The following is a 19,543-nucleotide window of genomic DNA, read 5'->3' on the forward strand; positions in this document are numbered from 1 at the left end:
GTAAGGTGCCTTTACATTGAGTGAAAGACACTATAGAAATGCAAATAATCAATGGGTTTGACTCTCTATTCCATTAAGCCAGTTTTACACTGGTATAACTCCAAAACTGGGGTGAGGAAACAGGGAACCAGAAGCATTAGCAAACTAGGAGAAGGAGGAACATGAGAACAGTAAATAATTATTACAATATTAGCAACATTCATCCCAAAAATGTCAGGATCATACTCCAAACCTTGCATCTGCCAAGAGTTACAGGGCCAAATTCTCAGTGAGTGTGAATTACCATAGCTTCATTGACTTCAGTGCAACTATGCTGATTTACACCAGCAGAGAATCTGGCCCATAAGTCACACCGCTCTCAAATGCTTAGACTAGTCCCAAGTACAATGTGCTTGGTGGTAACGAGCATAACGTACAAAGACAAGCTAGTTTTGAACGCCAATAAAACTCAACCATTGATATAAAGTCTCTTCATACTGTTCAAATTGAAGGCAAGACAAGCCTTTCATTAGGATACCGTTTTCCTGGCTCCTTTTCTGTGCACCAAACATTTGTGCTCGATAGTCACACACACATACAATTTGATTACCCCTCTGCAGTCAGGATACGATCACTAAGATAAAAATCCGCTCATAATCAAGGTAGGTTTCACTAGGGAGCTTTTTATTTATTTAATTATTTATTGTAAAAATTTTCGAAGTGATTATTTGGGAAAAGTTTGACTTATTGAAGTGCTTTCAAAAGAAGAGGCCAGTCTGGGAATTTGTTTAGCCCTGCCATTGCCCAAAAAGAATTGTCTTTCCCCAAAGAGCTTCAGAAGGAGTTTTGTCTGATTCATCACAATGGCCCAAATCCTCCAGTATATTTAGGCACCGACGTACCTTTGAGGATTGATGCCATTGTGCCTAACATATTTGGAGTATTTTTTCTTTTTTTAAATCCTGGTTAAAATCAACCTTTAAAAGGACTGTAATTTTGCTTCCTGGAACTCAACTGTTTTTCTTACCTTCTGGGCAGGTACCAAACCAGAAATGTCTCCTCCCGCTTTCAGAGAGGCATTGCAGATGAATGAGAATTTAATATACACCCATCAGTTCCTAGCCATTAGAAAACTTACAAGTGAATTAGGGATTTCTCAGTCCTGCTGTGGAGCCAGGCTGTGAGTTTTACTCCTGGGTGTGTGTTTGAGGTTGCTAAGCAATAAATCCAAAGGTTGCTATGTCTCATCTACTACTCAAAACTGCAGTAGATTGTCTTCTGCCTTTGGCAGTTCAATATAAATTCTTCCTTAACTTACATCATTGTGTCATATGACCAGGGGAAAAAAAAGGTCTAAGGAATGGCAACACATATAGCACTAAATTGCCGTGCTGCCCGAGAGACTATCCATCAGTGCCTAGGGACAGTAGGCTGGCCTTCAGATTCAGGGATCATGAATTCCAGCACTGCCTCATTCACTAGGGACAGAAATGGAGAGTTTTTAGGCCGAGCTGAGGATTGTACCAAACAGATGTGAGAACCTGAGAGCATAAATAGAAATTAATTACAGGCCAAACTGAAATACACATTACTGGGTTCTTCTTTTCATTAAGAATCAAGAAACTTTGGAGTGGCCTGCGGAGTAAGACAGCTGCAGTAAACAGAAGGGGGTCTTTAAATACGCTGTTCCTTAAGAACAGATTTAGACTGGAATCTGCACGATACAGATCTATCATTATTTCTCTTGTGTATAATGGAGAACCCGTTCCACAGGATGAAAAGGAGGAGGGAAAGATAAGTGGTCTGCATGAGACTAATTCTGTTCTCATTCACCCCGGTGTAAATAGAGAGGCACGCCAGTGGCTTCAACAGAATTACATTGGCGTAATTGAGAGCAGAATTTCTCCCAATGTCTTTATTGTTTGAATTACAAACTAGCACTTCTGGAATGGCAAACTTTTCCAGTAAATTGTATTTATCTTATGCTATTCTTTCTGCAATGCAATGTCTCTATACTTTTTGCTTTTTAAGATGCATGACCATGTGGATTGACCCATCTCCACCTGCACAAGAACTCTGGACTATGACTTGTATGGGCTACTTATCTTTGGGACTACTGCACTGTACCCTATCCTGCAGTACAGGCGTATGATTGTTCATTTCATGGGATATCAGAGACTGTCATAAAACATGAACCTTATCAACTTTAATCTACCAAAACAAAGGTTGAAAATATGATTGTTTTTCCAAAATCTGGTGCATTACTTGTTTGAACAGTGTAACAGGGTGTAGCAGGGCTCTCTTTGTTCCTGCCTCTGCTCTGCTCCAAAAACCACGCAGAGACCCTCAGGTAGGGTGACCAGACAGCAAGTGTGAAAAATCGGGACGGGGGTGGGGGTTAATAGGAGCCTATATAAAAAAAAGACCCCAAAATCAGGACAGTCCCTATAAAATCAGGACATCTGGTCACCCTACCCTCAGGTTCAGCAATCACCAGTGCAGTTTAATTACAGCGTTCAATGCCACCACCTTCTCCCCTGCAGCTTGGAGGTTTCAGCCTTAAGGGCGTCACAGTCTCTGCAGCCAGGAGGGAAGAGCTAGCACTCTCCTTCCCCTCTCTGGCTTCCCTCTGCTTCTTTCCTCTGGGCCTGTCTATAACCCCAGGCTAATTAGGCTGGCAGCTGTTTCCCCTTCGCCAATCAGGCACAGGTTTCTCTAGCCAGTTCCAATCTACCTTCCTTAATTGGAGCTGGCGTGACAGAGGGCTGGCTCAGGAGTCCCAGCCCAGCACTCCGTCACAAACAGTATTGTCCGTCTAATTCAGGAACGATTGAGTACTAATTCCAGATCTGGCTCAGTCTGTGACTCTGGGAAAGTCACTTCACCTTTTTGCCTCAGTTTCCCACAGGGGGACATGAGAATTAATATATCTGTAAAGTCCTCTGAAGACGAAAAGAACTACAGGTAAAATTCACCCTGTGCAGAGGTCTACCCAAGGTCACAACACCACTTACATCCCACTTAAATTCTTGAAATAAAATTTGTTCCAAAGAGCTGAACTGGAGCTTAAATGATGCATAAGTCTCATGTGGGTCCTCTAGAGAGGGATAAAATTAACCCAGCAGTGAGTATAATTATAAACTGGTGGTGGCTGCAAACCTCAATGGGGAAATATCACTTTAAATACATAGTTCAATTTATGGCCGCGTACAGGCACCAGCATAGGCGCCGACTCCATGGGTGCTGGGGTGCTGGAGCACCCACGGGGAAAAATTAGCAGGTGCTCTGCACCCACCGGCAGCCAAGCTCCCCCCGCCCCCACCCCCTCCTCGCCTCCTCCTCCCCTGAGCGCGCCGTGTCCCCACTCCTCCCCCTCCCAGCGTTTCCCACCCACTGCTTAGCAGCTGTTTGGCAGCACTTAGGACTTTCCGGGAGGGAGGGGGAGGAGTGGGGACGCGGCGTGTTCCGGGGAGGAGGCGGTAAAGAGGCGGGGAAGGGGTGGGGACTTGGGGGAAAGGGGTGGAATTGGGCGGGGTGAGGGTGGGGTCAGGGGGGGTCGAGCATCCACGGGGCAGAGGGGAAGTTGGCGCCTATGGACACCAGGGAATTTTCTTGCAGACACAGCCTCCTGGGCGGTATGGGGGAGGGGAGCAGCGGCCCCCTACCCCAGGGTTGCTGGCAGTGGTTGGGTCCTGCCCACCTCTGGAGACACACAAGCTGGAGGAGCAGGCAGCCAGTAAGTTCCCCACCTTCCCAGGGCTGATGGGGTCAGGCTTCAGCCCTTGGGTGGCGGATGTCAGGCTCCAGCCATAGGGCTTCAGGCTCCGTTCCCCAGCCGTAAGGTAGTGAGCTCTGGCCCCAAGGTCACTCCCTCCTCCAGTGCCCCTGGCCCCTGCTGCCTCCATATCCACCTCCTCATCCAGGGCTTAATTTGTCCCCAGGCTTGCCGGGGCTGAGTAAGTCTGCTGTGAAAAGTAATATTTGTACATTTGTTGATATCACTTTTTCATAGCAGACTTAGTAACTAGCACGTCTTAAAAAAAAGCAACCAAAAAAAAAGCAAAAGACATAAGAAAAAAGACAAGAACATACAAAGCACCTTATTTGTGTTTCTATTCTGTTTAGGCCCAGTAAAGAATAGAGACAACTGTAAATTATTTTTATTATTGAGTCTGGAAAAAAAATCCTACATAAATGACAATGATTTGGACATGGGTATGTGCATCTTTATTTGTTTTCCCTAAAGTTAATTAAGTATTTTAGGAAAAATTGTCAGAGCTTTTGCTGGTGGCTGCACTCTGAGGCCACCAAAAAAATTGTTGTGAGAACCCCTGGGGCCCATGTACCTAATCTAGTGTTGTCCCTGTCACAGGGTTTGCTGGCCCCTTTAAGGTAGTCCGGGCCCAGGCTACCAATGACAAGCTATTTTAAGGGGAACGAGTATTTCTAGGCAGTTAACTGAATAACAAGCACCTTGGCCTGACAAAAGGCCATCTGGGCTCAGTTGTAGGGAGGTCTTCAGAGAGAGAAGCTCTCTGAAGTGAGAGGAGCTCCCGGAGACCACAGATCCCAATGGCAAGGGCTGTGCAAGACCTGAGCCGAAAGGAAAGACTTTATTTCAAGTGTTATTGTATTTAATGAAATAGAACCACAGCAGGGGAATTTTGTCTTACAAGCTTTTGGACTGTGTATAGTTCTTAAGAGGCCCTGAGAGAAGGGAAACTGAGGCAGGAAGTGCTGCAGTGCCACACTAGGTCAGCAGGGGGTGCTACAGGGTAGGCATAGCCCTGAGACAGTACCCTGAGATGTTTTATTGTCTTCTGTGTGCTCCTATAAATACTCTTTCAAAGGTCTGCATGGTTGTAATTTAGACCTTTGGCCATCTTTCTGCATATTTAATGTCCTTCTATATAAACAATATTCTCCTGAATACACTCAAATACCCATTTGTCCAGCTAAGGCACCCTTCTGTCCTCACTATAATACTAACTTCATTTTACTATATCGCATTTGTTTTCAGGCAGGGAGCATGAAACAAAAATAATCTAAATCAGCTTTCATGGGGAAAATACACCGAAATGAATTGTAAATTTTTTTTACTATTATAATTAGCAAAACAGATGACTAGGGAATAGACACTTATTTTAGTGTATTTGCAAAATGTGTTGAAATAACCCCTAGATTACTGTAATAAAATGCATCTGAAGCTTTGGGCATGGAATTGTTAGAATAATCTAAAATGTGGCTTTAAAATGGATTCTAATTCTATTCACTTCAAATCAGGTTCTGCATGATTAATTCCTGTTTGTCTTTTCATTCCCTGGTGTACCTGATGTTTTTCTTTTGGAATTCAAAATGTTATTGTTGTTGTGGTCAATCTATAAATCTTTTTTAAAAAGGAAACTATCAATTGTAAAAATACTCTAATTTTCCTCAAAGCTGCTGTTAAACTACCAAATGAGAACAGGCGAGGGAAAAAACTGGCAGGAGTGATCTAAATGGCTCTATTTTTATTTCTCTGAAATTTAAATACTGTGGGCTATAGCAAAACAGTAATCATGCCCTATTTAACTCGGATGTTATATCTTAATGTTTCCTCAAAGCAAAGCCCATCCTTCTGCCATCAAATACTTGTGCTGTGCTATTGACAAAATAACATGCTGAATATGTCATCACAGATGTTTTGCTGGGGAAATTCTTATTATATGTTATTTTTGGTTTTGTACACAAGATGAAGTCTGGGGGCATTCTGTGCCCTTTTATACTTCATAGCGGGACTATGCTATAATCGCTGATGTTTGGAAATACTGCAAATAAAATAAAAGGTGTGTCAGCAAGGGAACTATTTTCATATTTACTGAAGACAAAAATAATTCATGGTTTGCATGTGTTAAAAGCTCTCTGGGGCCAGTCCTGCTGAGCACAGTACCCACAGCAACTTGCAGGATATGGGCACAAACTTATGATCCCTGTTTTATATAAACCATTGGCTGTCATTATCACAGGCTGCATTCTAATTGTTCTTTTAAATCAGAATACAGTTCCTTTATAGCTTCCTCCTCTACACTTAAATGTTGCTGTTAAGAACTACTCCACATGCAAATTATAAGTTCCTAATGGCCTTCAATCCCCTGCATCTCTGTGGTTATTTTAGTTAACAACGGATTTATAAGACCTTTAGCTGACTATAGAAAACAACTTGGTTATTTACTTGTTAGGAATGACTTTTTACAAGTGTTTGCCGTTTAAATATTCCTGGAAGTGCCAATGAATATGTGAAAGTCAGAGAACTGTCTCTTGGTAGGCCAGTTCAGATAAGCATTTATCTGATTACTCCTGGAGGGAAATCCCAGGACTTCCACTTTTCCAAATCTATTCAAAACGAAACCCCAGTGCCATCTGAGAGGATCGCCCCAAGGCATTGGGAACTCCTAACCTGCACACTGTTTACTATAGATTGTACTACAGAGATATGCAAATTGAGGAAAGGTGCGAAATCCACCAGTGCTCATCCCCATGCCTGCAGGAAACCATCCATTGGAATTAATTAATACACCAAGCACAATACTTCACACAGAAAGGTAAAAACCAAGACCCCTGTCATAAGTTATGGGGTAAAAATCCTTCCCATCCTCAAATGTGAGGCCCCCTCCTGCTTCCATTGAAGATAATGGCAAAAATCTCATGGGAGCATGGATCATGAGTTGACTGTCAGTTCAACACTGTGCCTGTGAAAGCATCTCCTTTTCTGCTAAGCTTCTCTGTCGTCTCTATAACCAAATGCCTGGGAACACATAACATCTGATCCTACACTTCTTGTGTCCCCAAAGCTCCTGCAATAGGAGGTTTGGGTGTACAAGGAATGCAGGATTGCTCCCATGTTTGTGCTTTTACCATGCCTCAAATTTTCTGTTTCTCAGCTTCCAAGCACACAGTACAGTTATTGCTCATTATAAGGCACATTTCTCATTTCAGATCTAAGTATAGCTTAATTTCACAGACCTGAACTCCAATCTCTTAAATTATAGTACATGGTTTAAATTGGAAGAGATGAATCAGGAAAATATTAAAGAATTCCCCACACCTCCTATTTTCCCTGTGTCCCTTGGATGGGATCCAGCAGTCTGATCGCTCTTTTCCCTGATTTTATCTTTACCCCCATGAAACCCTGGGAAAAATAAATAAATAAAATTCCAGGCACACTAGAGGCCTAATCCTGAACTCCTTGCTAAAGGACTAATCCTGCATTGTGCAGGATCTGCATTGCAGAATCAGCGTCCAAGGCAAAACTCCCAATGCAGTCAATGTGAAGTGCAACATTAGTCCCTGAAACTTAGATGAAAAATCTGAACTGAACATTTTTATCTGCATTCAAATATTAAAGAAATGTAAACAGATTGTTTTTTACCTTAGGGACTGGTCCACACTGCCCAGCTATTTCTGTTTCACTGAAACAATTCAAAGAATATACATTATGCAAATGTAAAATACAATTTACAAATGCAGATGATGAAAATACAAGCAACCTTATAAATGTTTTAAAGTTATTAAAAACAAAACTGTATCCCACTCTGCCCAATGAAATTGTGTTTATCTATGACATCTTAATACGTAATTTTTTAGTTAAGTACATGCTGCAGTGGTTTGCTGAATTGGGACCACAGTGATGAATTGGAGCCACAGTGCTTACTAGCGAAGCTAGAGAAGAAGGAAGGCCCTGTGGTTAAGACCCAAAAGCCACAATCCCACAATTGAGGAAGAAGGCTGTGCTGATTTTAAAAAATGACATAGTTTAGAGGGGAAGTGAAGGCAGCTATAAAAGTAAAAAAATAATATATAACACAAGGAGGAAAGGGAAATTAGATAGTAATGAATATAAATCAGAAGTTAGGAATTATAGAACTTTGATAAGGGAAGCAAAGAGACACAAGGAGAAATCTTTGGCCAGCAGAGTTAAGGACCATAAGAAAGTGTTTTTTCAATATATTAGGAACAAAAAGAATCCTGACAATGGTATTTTTTCCACTACCGGTTGGAAATGGTAAAATTATCAATAATAATGTAGAATAGGCAGAAGTGTTCAATAAATATTTCTGTTCTGTATTTGGGTGGAAAAAGATGATAGTGTTATTTATACAGTGTTAATCTCCTTTCCATTACACTAATATCTCAGGAGGATGTTAATGAGAAACTATTAAAGTTACACATTTTTAAATCAGCAGGTCCAGATAACTTGCACCCAAGAGTTTTAAAAGAGCTGACTGAGGAGCTCACTGGACCATTAATGTTGATTTCACTAAATCTTAGCACACTGGGGAACTTCCAGAAGACTGGAAGAAAGTTAATGTTGTGCCAATTTTTAAAAAGGGTAAACAGGATGATCTGGGTAATTATAGGCCTGTCCGCCTGACATTGATCCTGTGGAAGATAATGGAACAGATTATATGGGACTTGATTAATAAAGAATTAAAGGGGTAATGTAATTAATGCCAATCAACATGGGTTTATGGAAAATAGATCTTGTCAAACTAACTTGATTTTTTTATGAGACAGTTATGCCCAACAGTTCTATGTTAGTAAATGCTATGCCCAAGAGCAAATGTTTAATGATCAAGCAACTGAAAGCATTTTTAAATGAGATTTCTTCTCTACTTAAATTCTCCAATGTCAATTTTTTTAAAAGGCCCAAGCCTGCAATCCTACACAAATCCAGAGGGTTGTAACTTTTTTTTAAATTAAAGGATTAAAATTTTAAAAAAGGTAATGAGTCTGTTACAGGGGTCTGTAACAACCTTAATTTTTTAAAAAAGGACATAATAATGGCTTCCATTTACTTTACATGTGAAATAATTGTTTGTAAACACTTCTTTTTGCCGTAAATTAAACCTCTTAAAATTCCCTTGATCATGAACTTCTCATATTACTTAACAATTTTTTACACATAATCAGCTATATCAGAGTCATTGTAACACATGGGGAAATTTTTATAAGGAAGCGAAGGGAATGCACTGGAGTGGAAAAAAGCAATCCAGTTACAAAACTAGATCACATAGAGGATCACAACACAAAAGGAGTATTCTTTTCTATCTCTTAAAATGCAAGTGAGACCAGAAAGAAGAGATTAAGTTTGTACTGATCTCCTGAACAACCATATCTATATTCTATGCTTGCTTATACAGAGTGCAGTACACTGCTGAAAATAAAATCTATCTAATAGAAGTGGTGAAGGTACCCGAAGGTTCAAAGCTAGAGACTGTCATAAAAAGCTTGTCATAGTATATGATCATGCAAAGCATAAATATATAAAAGAGTAAAAACACCCTCTGGTTGGAAAACTATGGAATACTTAGAGCCGGGGGAGGATAGCTTATAAAGGAGCTGGAGGTAATTTTCCTGATATCTCCACTATAAATCACGTAGCAGTGCTAACATGCTTTCCATAAAAACTATGTTTCAATATAATAATTTGATGGTTGTTATAAGCCGTTCAATGACACTTTCTTTATGTATGCAGTGTTGTTATAGCCACATTGGTCCCAGGATATCAGAGAGACAGAAGTTAGTCCAATAAGATAACTCATCCACCTTGTCTCTTTACTTGCTTTATGCATGTTTCTTTGCTTATTCTCCCCTTCTAATCTGATCCCCAAAACAGGTGGATTTTTGTGGATTCCGTATGTTCAAAGTTCTCACTTTCTGCATAACCCTGAGTGAAGCATTCCAGCAAAAATCACTTTCTAAGCTCAGGTTTATTTTAACGAGTCTGTTTTTCATCCTCCTTCATCCACTAGGAGGCAAACGCTCATTAGTGAGCTTAACTTTTGTCCCGTGCTAAAGGATAACTGCCGTACAATTTGCAGAGCCTGCCTGATAATTATTTTGACTGCAGGGCATTGGGGGATAGACCAAAGAACTAGCACTGAGGGCTTTTCTTGTGCTTAGATGTAAAGGGACGAAAGCTTCCGTGACAGTTCTGTCAACCTGAAGGAGGAGATGAGAGTGAAATGCACTGAGTGCCTAAGAGGAATAGATGGGTTAATGCAAGCTGTTGGAGAAGAAGAGTGCTTGCTTTCTGTTTAAAATGTATTATGGTCTCTGCTAATCACATTTAATGTTCTCATTAGATGCCTACAAAAGGCCGATTCTTCATCCCATTAACTTCAATGGCAAAACATGACCCAAATTGCTGAATCCGCAAAACAAATAGGTTTTGCTCAAGCTGTTAAGATAACAGTATTGCTGCCCACCTCTCACCCCTCCTCCCCCCCACCCCTGCTCCCAGACTTCCACACTTTGAATTCTGGGGGGCATTTTATGGCTTAAATTTGTGTGCGCACATCAAATTTAAGGGGGAGGGATAGCTCAGTGGTTTGAGCATTGGTCTGCTAAACCCAGGGTTGTGAGTTCAATCCTTGAGGGGGCCACTTAAGGATGGGGCAAAATCAGTACTTGGTCCTGCTAGTGAAGGCAAGGGACTGGACTTGACTCTATGACCTTTCAGGGTCCCTTCCAGCTCTATGAGATAGGTATATCTCCATATAGTATCACAGACCCATCACTTTCTAGGTATCTGGGCCTCTGGATTTAGTCAGTGGCTCTCCCAGAGAATCCCAAAAGGGGATTGGATGCTGTTTTCTTTAGAGGATGGCTGGAATATTGGGGAATTACAAATATATCATCTGTGTTGCCAACTCTAGTGATTTTATCATGAGTGTCACAGGAAGTTTTTCTTAAAGCCCCAGCTCCTGGATCCATGGGATTCCACTTCAGATTTCATTTTCCCCCTCAAAAAAGAACAAGAAGCAGCAGCAACGTGATCCCAGTGCTCCCTAAAGACTCAAAAGCCAGAAGGTAAACAAAAATCACCCCGCAGCTATTAATTATGATTTAAATCTCATTTTAAGCTGATCTCGTGATTTTGGAGGCATGATTGTTGAACCCTTGAGGGTATCTGCCATAGTGATACACCCTGCTGGGTGCCTCCTGGGAATCCTTTCCAACAGGGGAAGGGCCGAGCCCCGAAGAGCTCAGTCCTGCGCCCGTTTCCCAAAGGGAGTGGAGCAGGAAAGGGCTCTGCAGCAGCCCCAGCAGAGCAGGGGTTAAAGGCTGCTGCAGCAGGGCGGGGGCGTGGCTGGGCTGACAGGTGGCGCATGCGCCTTGGCGCCTTATTGTGCCCGGCCGGCCCAACCCCGCCGCGCCTCACTCACTCGGCGAGGGGCCGTTGGCGAGTGCTGAGCTGCTGCCCCCGGCGGTCACCGCGGCGCTGCCGCCGCCTCCCTCCCCACCCGCCCGGCTCCGGGGCCCCGCCATGGAGTAAGGCCCCCTCCCGCGGCCGGACGGGGCCCCCGCCGCGCCTCGATGGCTCTGGTAACGGTGCAGCGCTCGCCTACCCCCAGCGCCACCTCCAGCCCCTGCGCCTCGGTGAGTCTCCCCGTCCGGCCGCCGCCTCCCTGCCGGCGCCCGCTCGCTGAGGCGGAGGGAAAGGCAGTTGGCTGCCACATAGGGTCCGGCCGGTGTTTGTACGCATGCGCGCTCCGTGCCGCTTGCCCCCCCCTCTCTTCTCCCGGGCCTGACAGCTGAGCGCGCGCAGGGCAGCCCCAGGGATGCTGCAGGCTCTGGGCAGGCACTGAGCCTGGGGACCCCTCCTGGGCAGCGGGGAGGGGACAAACAGGATCGCTCTTGCTTCCCCCCCCCCTTGCCTTTTGCAAAAATGTCATTATAGCGTGCTTGCAAAACGCTTACGTGAATCAATGTCTGGGTCACGTATATACCACTCCCCCATGTGGTTCTGGCCCATCTGTGGTGCTCTGCTGCAAAGAAATAGACTGGGGAAGGGGGTTCTCTCCTGGGCCATTTCTCTAGAGCCTGTGTGGGTTTCCGTTTGGGGGTTGTTGGCTTTTAATTTATTGAAAGCAAGCTGATCAGGTCAGGTGAGTCTTAAAAATATGGGTATCATGGATGGAATGTTTTACCCAACTTCAGATGTAAAATGTTTGCAATGAAATAAAGTTTCAGTGGAAAGAATTTGTTTCTGGGTTTAAATGCTGCCCTGTAGTGTTTGTCACATAGTTCAGGGTGTAAAGGAGATGAATGAGAACCACCGGAAAGTGAAATGGACTATAAATAAACTGGCTGTCCAGTGTGTAAGAAATGTAAAAATCATTGGTTAAAAGGAAACTGGGATTCTAATAACTGACAATGTTAAATTCCTCCCCTACAGAACTGTATTCTAAAAATGAAACCTGGTATTTGCCTTCATGCATCTTCCATGCATGAGCTTTCTTTCAGAAAAAGTAACTAGATTTTCCTTCTCAGTGCTGCATGTAATCTTCAAAAAGCTGTATCAAACCGAGATCGTGTTTGAAACAGGAAGATTTTAAATCTCTCAGTGGCAGTGAAAGCTCTCATTAAAGGAGTCTTAAAAACTACCTAAAATTAATCCCAAATCAGGGAGTGTGGCAGGTTGTGAAAATGATGCTGTCATATTCAAAATCATATTTTGTTTAAAAGGGGGGGGGGACTGAATGTGAAGCCTCTAAATTACTACTTACAATTACTATAGTTTGTTACTAGCAGTTAATTGAGGATGGCAATGAAAACTGCGAAGTGGGTTTCACTTTGTTTTATATTTAGTTTCTAGGTGGCTTCACTTTGAAAGTCTCCTGTATTATCACACTTTATGTTTAAGTTGCAAATGCTTCAGGGGAATGTTGAAATCCCAGTTGTTTCTGCTAAAATAAAAACCGCTCTGAAAATATTTCTTGTTGGGTTGGGTAAAATCTCTTTTGATCTAAATTGTGGATTAACTGTTTGATAATATCACATCAAACGTTATTTTGGATACAAAGGTATTAACACCTTTGGGTTTTTTTCCTGTCTTGCTAAAACATGCCTGTTTTATTAGCAATGCAGATTAACTCCACTTGTGTTACTTTGCTATAAATATTGATTAACTCTGTTACTTCATCATATGTTGTTTTCACAACCATGCATGGGGAAACAGTCTATGCTTAGCTGCTTCTAACTTCTTCCATGTGTAAAACACTTCAACAGTTAGCCTAATGCCTCTTTAGGGTAGGAATTCTTGTCTTGGTGACAAGACTGATTTAAAAAAAAAATAATAATAATAATAATAATAATTCACCCCCCCCCCCAACTGATGCCTACTCTCAAATAGCTCCTTTCATTTAAACTTGTCATGATGATCACTCTGCAAGGCTGCCCTGTTTGGTGCAGCTAACTAGCCTGTTTCCTTTCTTGGTTACCAAAAAAGTTGCTTTGGATCAGGCTCACTCTGAACAGTTAGGAAAGAGAGTGTGGATGCATGAATGCTATGGGTGTGTACAGAGAATACAACCTTTAACATATTTAGCAGCATTAGCTCTCTTTCCTCATTCTAATAAAATTGAGATATAATCCGCTAAACTAGTCACTGTAAATCCTGTGGTACTCTTCACAAGAATAAGTGTGTGGGCTCTCATGTCCTGACCAAACTTTCACTTTAGTAATTACTTTCTGCCTACCTAAAACTCTCCTTGCAGTCTCAAGTGGAAATGGTATTCTTCACTTTCTGCCCAAAACGGTTGTATGGAGTTTTTGTGAACTCTTCAAATGCCTTCTGCATTTCCTTGGTGGTTGAAGCATGTTTATAATTATTATTATTACTACAAATAATAATATAAAACTGTAAAAGTCCTTTGCAATCTTTTAGAATGAAAGGTGCTTTAGAAAAATATATGCTAGTTCAGCTCATCTGCATATCTGCTGCTAAACTTTCTTCAATGTAAGCAAAGTATAGCATTTGGTTTCAATATATTAGCTATGCCACCAAGCTCAAAGAGTCACTGGAGTTAAGTCTCCAATCTTTGTCCATCAAATGCCACAAGAATTCCCAAGCTACGCTGTAGTGGAGACTGTCCTCTAGCTCAGTTTGGCAAATATCCAGCTCTTGTCAGAATTCCACTGACCTGTGCAGTGCCACTGGGTACCTGTGTGAGAAGGTTGGACTGAAAATTTCCTGGTGAGATGGCCCAAGAATTTCAGGTGATGGTCCCAAATGAAATACTGAAGGCTTGTGATTCTGACAAGTCTGTCATCTTGTTAATCCTCCTTAAGGTCCTTAGCCTGAAATTGACTCTGTTTGGGAGGTCCCCTCTGCCCAGGGAGAGCCCTGTTGATTTCAACAGGATTCTGCACAAGTGCAGGAGTCTGCTCATTGAGTCCCTTGTAAGAGCGGGACCTGCAATTCTGTGGGAAAATGTCTGTAATTTAGCAAGATGTTTGGTCAAACTGTGCCTTAATCCTTTCTCTATGTGCACAGGATCATAGGCTGATCATTTTTCTACAATAAATAAGACTGCCTGCTGTAATGTTCTAATAAACTAATCGAAAAGATTTTTTATTTTGCTACATATGGATATTTTACGTCTGGACACCAACATGTTATACCAATCATCTGGAGTTAAATGTAAACACCAATGTTTTGTTCCTTCTCTAGGTAACGTGGGGATGAGGTCAAGTTACATCTGATACATTAGTCCTCCACAGAGTGTAGAAGTCTGACATGTAGCTTGATGTTTTCATATCTTGACATAAAAATTCTCAGACTGCTGCTTTGCCATCTCAAACTGGGAGTGAGGAGGAAGCGTCACACTTGTGTATGCTTCAACAGGTGACCACATGGAAGAACTAATTCAATTTTCAGGTCACTAAAGGACTTTGAGGACAGAGTCCCTTTATAAATTGGTTGATGCTCTTCTGTTAGGAGCAGACTCTCTAGACAAGAAGAAGAGGTTGAAATAGTGCAGTGTCAATGTCCTTGAACCACAGGAGATTTCTGCATTGTGTGCTATAAAAGTATTCTAATTGGCTTCCCAGGATTCAGGGGAATAGATGATTCAAATGACTTTGAAATTGGATGGTTTTTATTTATAGATTTTTTTTTTTTTTTTTTTTGTCCTCATTGCCATAGAATTTGAGCACCTCACAAATATTTATTGCATTGTAGAGGAGTGTTTCATACCGTGATTTGCCCAGGTTGTTATAGATCTGCACCATGACCTCTTAATTGTCTGTCTGAGTTTCTGATTGTAGTTTGGCTTTTGACTATGCTGGCACTTTTATCAAAAAAGAGAGACCTCTGTGCTGCATCCTACAGAACATTTCCATTCTTTCTACCAGAAGCTGGAATTATCAGAAGTGTTTTATGGGCAGAGTATGGGTTCAGGGGCGATTTCATCAAGGTGGAGTACGTGGTTATTGTGGGAGTTAGAGAGGGGATACTTTCATCAACACATCAGCCTATGTTTAAGAGCTGAAGGATGTGAACCTTGTAAAGATTTCCAGTTTCTCTTCTGGAATATTGGTTGTTTGCTTTTTAGGCAAAAGCCTAGTTCATCTTTTAAGAGTAAAGGATGGCTTTTTATCAGTGTGTTTTCCCTTTAACGACAGCAAAAACTGTCCCTCTTCTCCCTGTCTGAATCCCCACACTCCTCTGGAACTGTGTATGTGGGGACATGGCATGTGTGGTGCTTGCTGGCTCACACCGCAAAAAATTGCAATGCTGTGAATATTTTACACATAAACCTAAAAGTGAATGCAGATCTAGTCTCAAATACTTCCCTGTTTATAACCTACAGCTAGAAACCGTGCTTACAGGAATAGAATTCGGCCTGGCTTACCCTTAAAACTTAGCTCAGTGTGGAAGATCCACACTCTTGAGTGTCCTAGCTAAGCTGACCTTGGTGTAGACACAGTTAGGTGGACTGAAGAATGCTTGCAAAGTCCTAGCTGCTGTCACTCGGGGAGGTGGAGTTCCTACAGCGAGAGGAAAAACCCTGTCCATTGCTGTAGCACACTTAGCTATAGGAGCCAGAGAGGCTTGGGGCCAGATCTCTAGTAGGGAGGTTGGAAGGACCCAGGCCCTTGGTATCCTTCCCTTTGGGAGACTCTGTCTCACTAGTTGCGAATGCCTGTCAAAGAGGATCCTGGGAACCTGGCCTTGCAAAGTTCTTCTCGCGTCCCCACTCCACCCCCCAATGGCCTCATTTCAGTGGAATAGTATGTAAACTGACATCAGCTGGACTCATGCGCAGGCTGCTCCAGCAGGCTGTGTGGAAACCTGCTGTCTGAATTTGGACAATGCCAGAGAAAGCACTGCCACATTCTGTTTTGCTGTATGTCTTCCAGAACCTTGCCCTAGTCTGTTCCAATAACTCAGCCAGATGCCTTGCAATTTGTCAAGGTTCAATCAAGCCTTGTTCCAAGACATAATGAAGATTTGAGCTGGAGGACTCTATGGGATTTGTTAAAGGTGGAGTGAGATCTTGCACAATTCACTGGCTTGTCTATTCTCCGGCTCGTCTGAGACCAATAGAAATCTATGAACCGCTCTTGTGTGTTTTGGTTCCAAGCAACCTTTTCCTCTCCCATGGAAAAAATTCTCTCTCCCGCTCTGTGTCTTCAGGAATTGTGGTAGTAGCTCAACCCGTGCTTTCCAAGACTTCAGTTATAAAACTAAGAGCTGGAAGTTTGCATGGCAAAGTCTGGCTGTGGAGGAGCGTTGGAAAGCAGCACAAGTCTTCTCCAGAGAGTCTGTCCATGCAGTATACGTCCACAGCAAATTAACTTTTGCTGACAGTTAAGTGCTAAATGAGATTTCTCTGAATCTGTCTCCTAATCTTCTTGCTTTCTCCTGTGTCGCACAGAAACTGATCATTCAAAAAAGACTTGCGTCCTGATTTAATCATATATCTGTTAATTCAATAAACGCAGAATTCTTCACTACCACACATAAAATGCACTGCATAGAGATGGTCCTCAATGATTAGTGTATGTAAGCGTTTCAAATGTGCCGATGTCCGCAGCGTGTAGGCAGCATTATTAAATTAAGAATAGTCTCCTTCCTGTCTGAACAAGAACCAGATTGTTACCCTTCTCCATTTTATACCATCTCCTAAGTGCTGTTGTCTCAGGAGAGATGTTGGGGCATTGTGCACTTGCTGTTATTCTGCCAAGAGTCTTCTACTGTTCTCTGAAAGTTCCAGGACTTGGGCTTGTCCTGATCTCTGGCACCTCATGGTTAATACCTGCCTCTATCTACAATTTTCTTAGATGTGTCCAATTGGTCTGACGCTTGTGTGCATGAGATGGAAATGTAAAAGCCCAGTTGCTCTAAATCTGCTTTGACCAATTGTGTCCAGTTGTTTACTACTTTCCTCTTCCATGGTGGTCTTTTCAATTTTACTGGTTCCATCTCCATATACACTAACCTAAAATATTGGAGGAAAACCTGTTGATGTCATGCAGAATGGAAGTCTGGGATGTGTTTGATCTGGTAGCCAGAACATAGCTGATACCATATATACCTGGTGTAAAAGTCTCTGCATCGGATTTACAGGTTAAGGCCCTGGAGGATGTTACAGGTGACCTTACTGAAAAGCTTACTGTGGGATCCCCGTTAGCATGATGAGGTGAACAAAGGAACGTGGCCCTGATGTTGCAGGACGCTGCCATCTTCTGAAACAATTGCTATAGAACTGTCTCTTATTGGTTTTTAGTAATTCTTTCATTAATTTTTTTGAAGGACAGCTCCACAGAGGAAAAGCAAAATAATCCTGTCTGACCCTTTCTTGAGACGTGAAAGATCTGGGCAGGCAATCAGGCCCTGACTCTTTTCCAGTAAGAGAGCATATTGTTTCCCTAAGGGTAGGGAAGGCAACTGACCCAGAAAGAGGAGATGCTGTTTTCATTGTTATAAAATTCACAACCTAAAACAACAACAACCTTAAGCCAGTCGGCTTCCCTCTTGATCCCAGGAGGTTAGCTAAAGTGGGAAGCAGGTATGTTTGGGAACCTTTGTTATTTTCTGTCTTCAAGTTCCTTGCTGTTAGAATGTACAGGAAATATTTTCCTCACTAGTTTAAGAAACTAAATATAACAGTTCTGTTTTCTTTATTTTAATAGTGCTTTCAGAGCTTTCATTAGTAGTAGGCAGTCTTCGCAATAGAATTGCTAGGCAAAACACTAATTGACTGACCTCTTAGCCCAAAGTGGCTGCAACAACACTGCAAACAACTCTCCTAAACTGATCAGTTATTACTACCTTTTAAAAATCTCTTCTCTCCTCTGCAGTATTTATCAGAGTGGTAGTCTATCTCTGGAGTTGCATTAATCTAGGGGTGGCCAACTTGTGGCTCCGGAGCCCCATGCGGCTCTTCAGAAGTTAATATGCGGCTCCTTGTATAGACACCGACTCCGGGGCTGGAGCTACAGGCGCCAACTTTCAAATGTGCCGGGGGGTGTTCACTGCTCAACCCCTGGCTCTGCCACAGGCCCTGCCCCCACTTCACCCCCTCCCCTGAGCCTGCAGTTCCCTCACTCCTCCCCCTCGCACTCCGAGTCTCCTTCAAGCCACAAAACAGCTGATCGGGAGGGAGGGGGAGGTGCTGATCGCTGGTGGGTGGAAGGCACTGGGAGGAGCTGATGGGAGGCTGCTGACCTATTACTGTGGCTCTTTCGCGATGTACGTTGGTAAATTCTGTCTCTTTCTCGGGCTCAGGTTGGCTACCCCTGCATTAATCAGTTACATGAGCGATCACTAGTTCTTATCAAGATGTGCTGATAAAGTCATGGGTTTTTTTTCTTCTTCTGTAACATGTGCCAGTCCTAGAAATGTCCCAGGTAACTGGCATCACTTCATTCTGAGATAAGGGGCGGAGGAGAAGGTGGAAGTTCTAAAACCTTTCAGATGTGTGCGCAGCTCTTTCAAACTAAATCTTTCAGAGACAATAGGTGAGAACTGGACTCAACATGCACCAGACTTTCAGCATCCTCAAGCGGCAGGGTCTGGCAAACAAAGCGGGATAAAAACCTGGTTGTTAGATCAGGCTTTTGCAATTTTTGTTCACTTTCCAGATCTACAAGAAAATAGCAGAGGCCCGTATCCTCTGTTTCATATTTTGCTGCATAATAGAAGGGTTGAGGTTTATTTGTTTACTTTTTAAAGTATCTGAAACTGGGTTTTAGCCTGCTGCCCAACACAAGGCTTTTTGACTTGCGAAGAAGAACTTTACCTTCTGCGTACACATCCGTCATAGATCTTGTGATGCTCTTCTCTGCAATGACCAGCTTAGTTAAGCAGGGGGCAGATAAGCGTGCCTGCAGTGTCAAGTATGGCGTAGCGACTTTTCAGTTGTCAGGCCTTCACCTGCAGCACTTGGTTGTCTTGGAAACTAGCAAAAAGTAACCCTGGGGCTGATCGCTGCCTGCAGCTGAAGGCCTCGTCAGTCACAACAAACCACATCCTCCTGGTGCGGCAGACTTCTCCTTTCCATCTCACTTCCAGAAGAGTGCAATGCTTGCGAAAGGTAGCAGTTCAGTTCAGCAGAGCTGGGCCCTCAGTCAGCAGCCACCACTCTCCGGCCACCCAGCTTTGAAGACCGCACCGAAATAAGGGTGGCATGGTATGGTATTGTCACCCTTACTTCCAGGAGCGCCGCCAGCTTTTCCGCCGCCCTAGGCGGCGGAAGGTCCCGCCCCGAAATGCCGCTCCCCACAGAGGCGG

The 19,543-nt window shown here is 42.9% G+C and overlaps 1 long non-coding RNA gene across 1 annotated transcript in view; it reads right to left on the reverse strand.

The window, feature by feature from the left end:
- The window catches only part of LOC112119722, a 13,598-nt gene extending 2,187 nt beyond the window's left edge, over positions 1-11,411 (reverse strand). Inside the window, exons 1-2 of the long non-coding RNA XR_002909139.1 lie at positions 11,370-11,411; positions 7,388-7,427 (exon numbers count right to left, since the gene is read on the reverse strand). This is a non-coding gene — a long non-coding RNA (uncharacterized LOC112119722). The remainder of the gene's footprint in view (positions 1-7,387; positions 7,428-11,369) is intronic.
- Positions 11,412-19,543: the final 8,132 nt, after the last annotated feature.

This window comes from Terrapene carolina, unplaced genomic scaffold (assembly GCF_002925995.2).
Source record: "Terrapene carolina triunguis isolate 2854851 unplaced genomic scaffold, T_m_triunguis-2.0 Scaffold231, whole genome shotgun sequence".
Taxonomy (NCBI): Eukaryota; Metazoa; Chordata; order Testudines; family Emydidae; genus Terrapene; species Terrapene triunguis.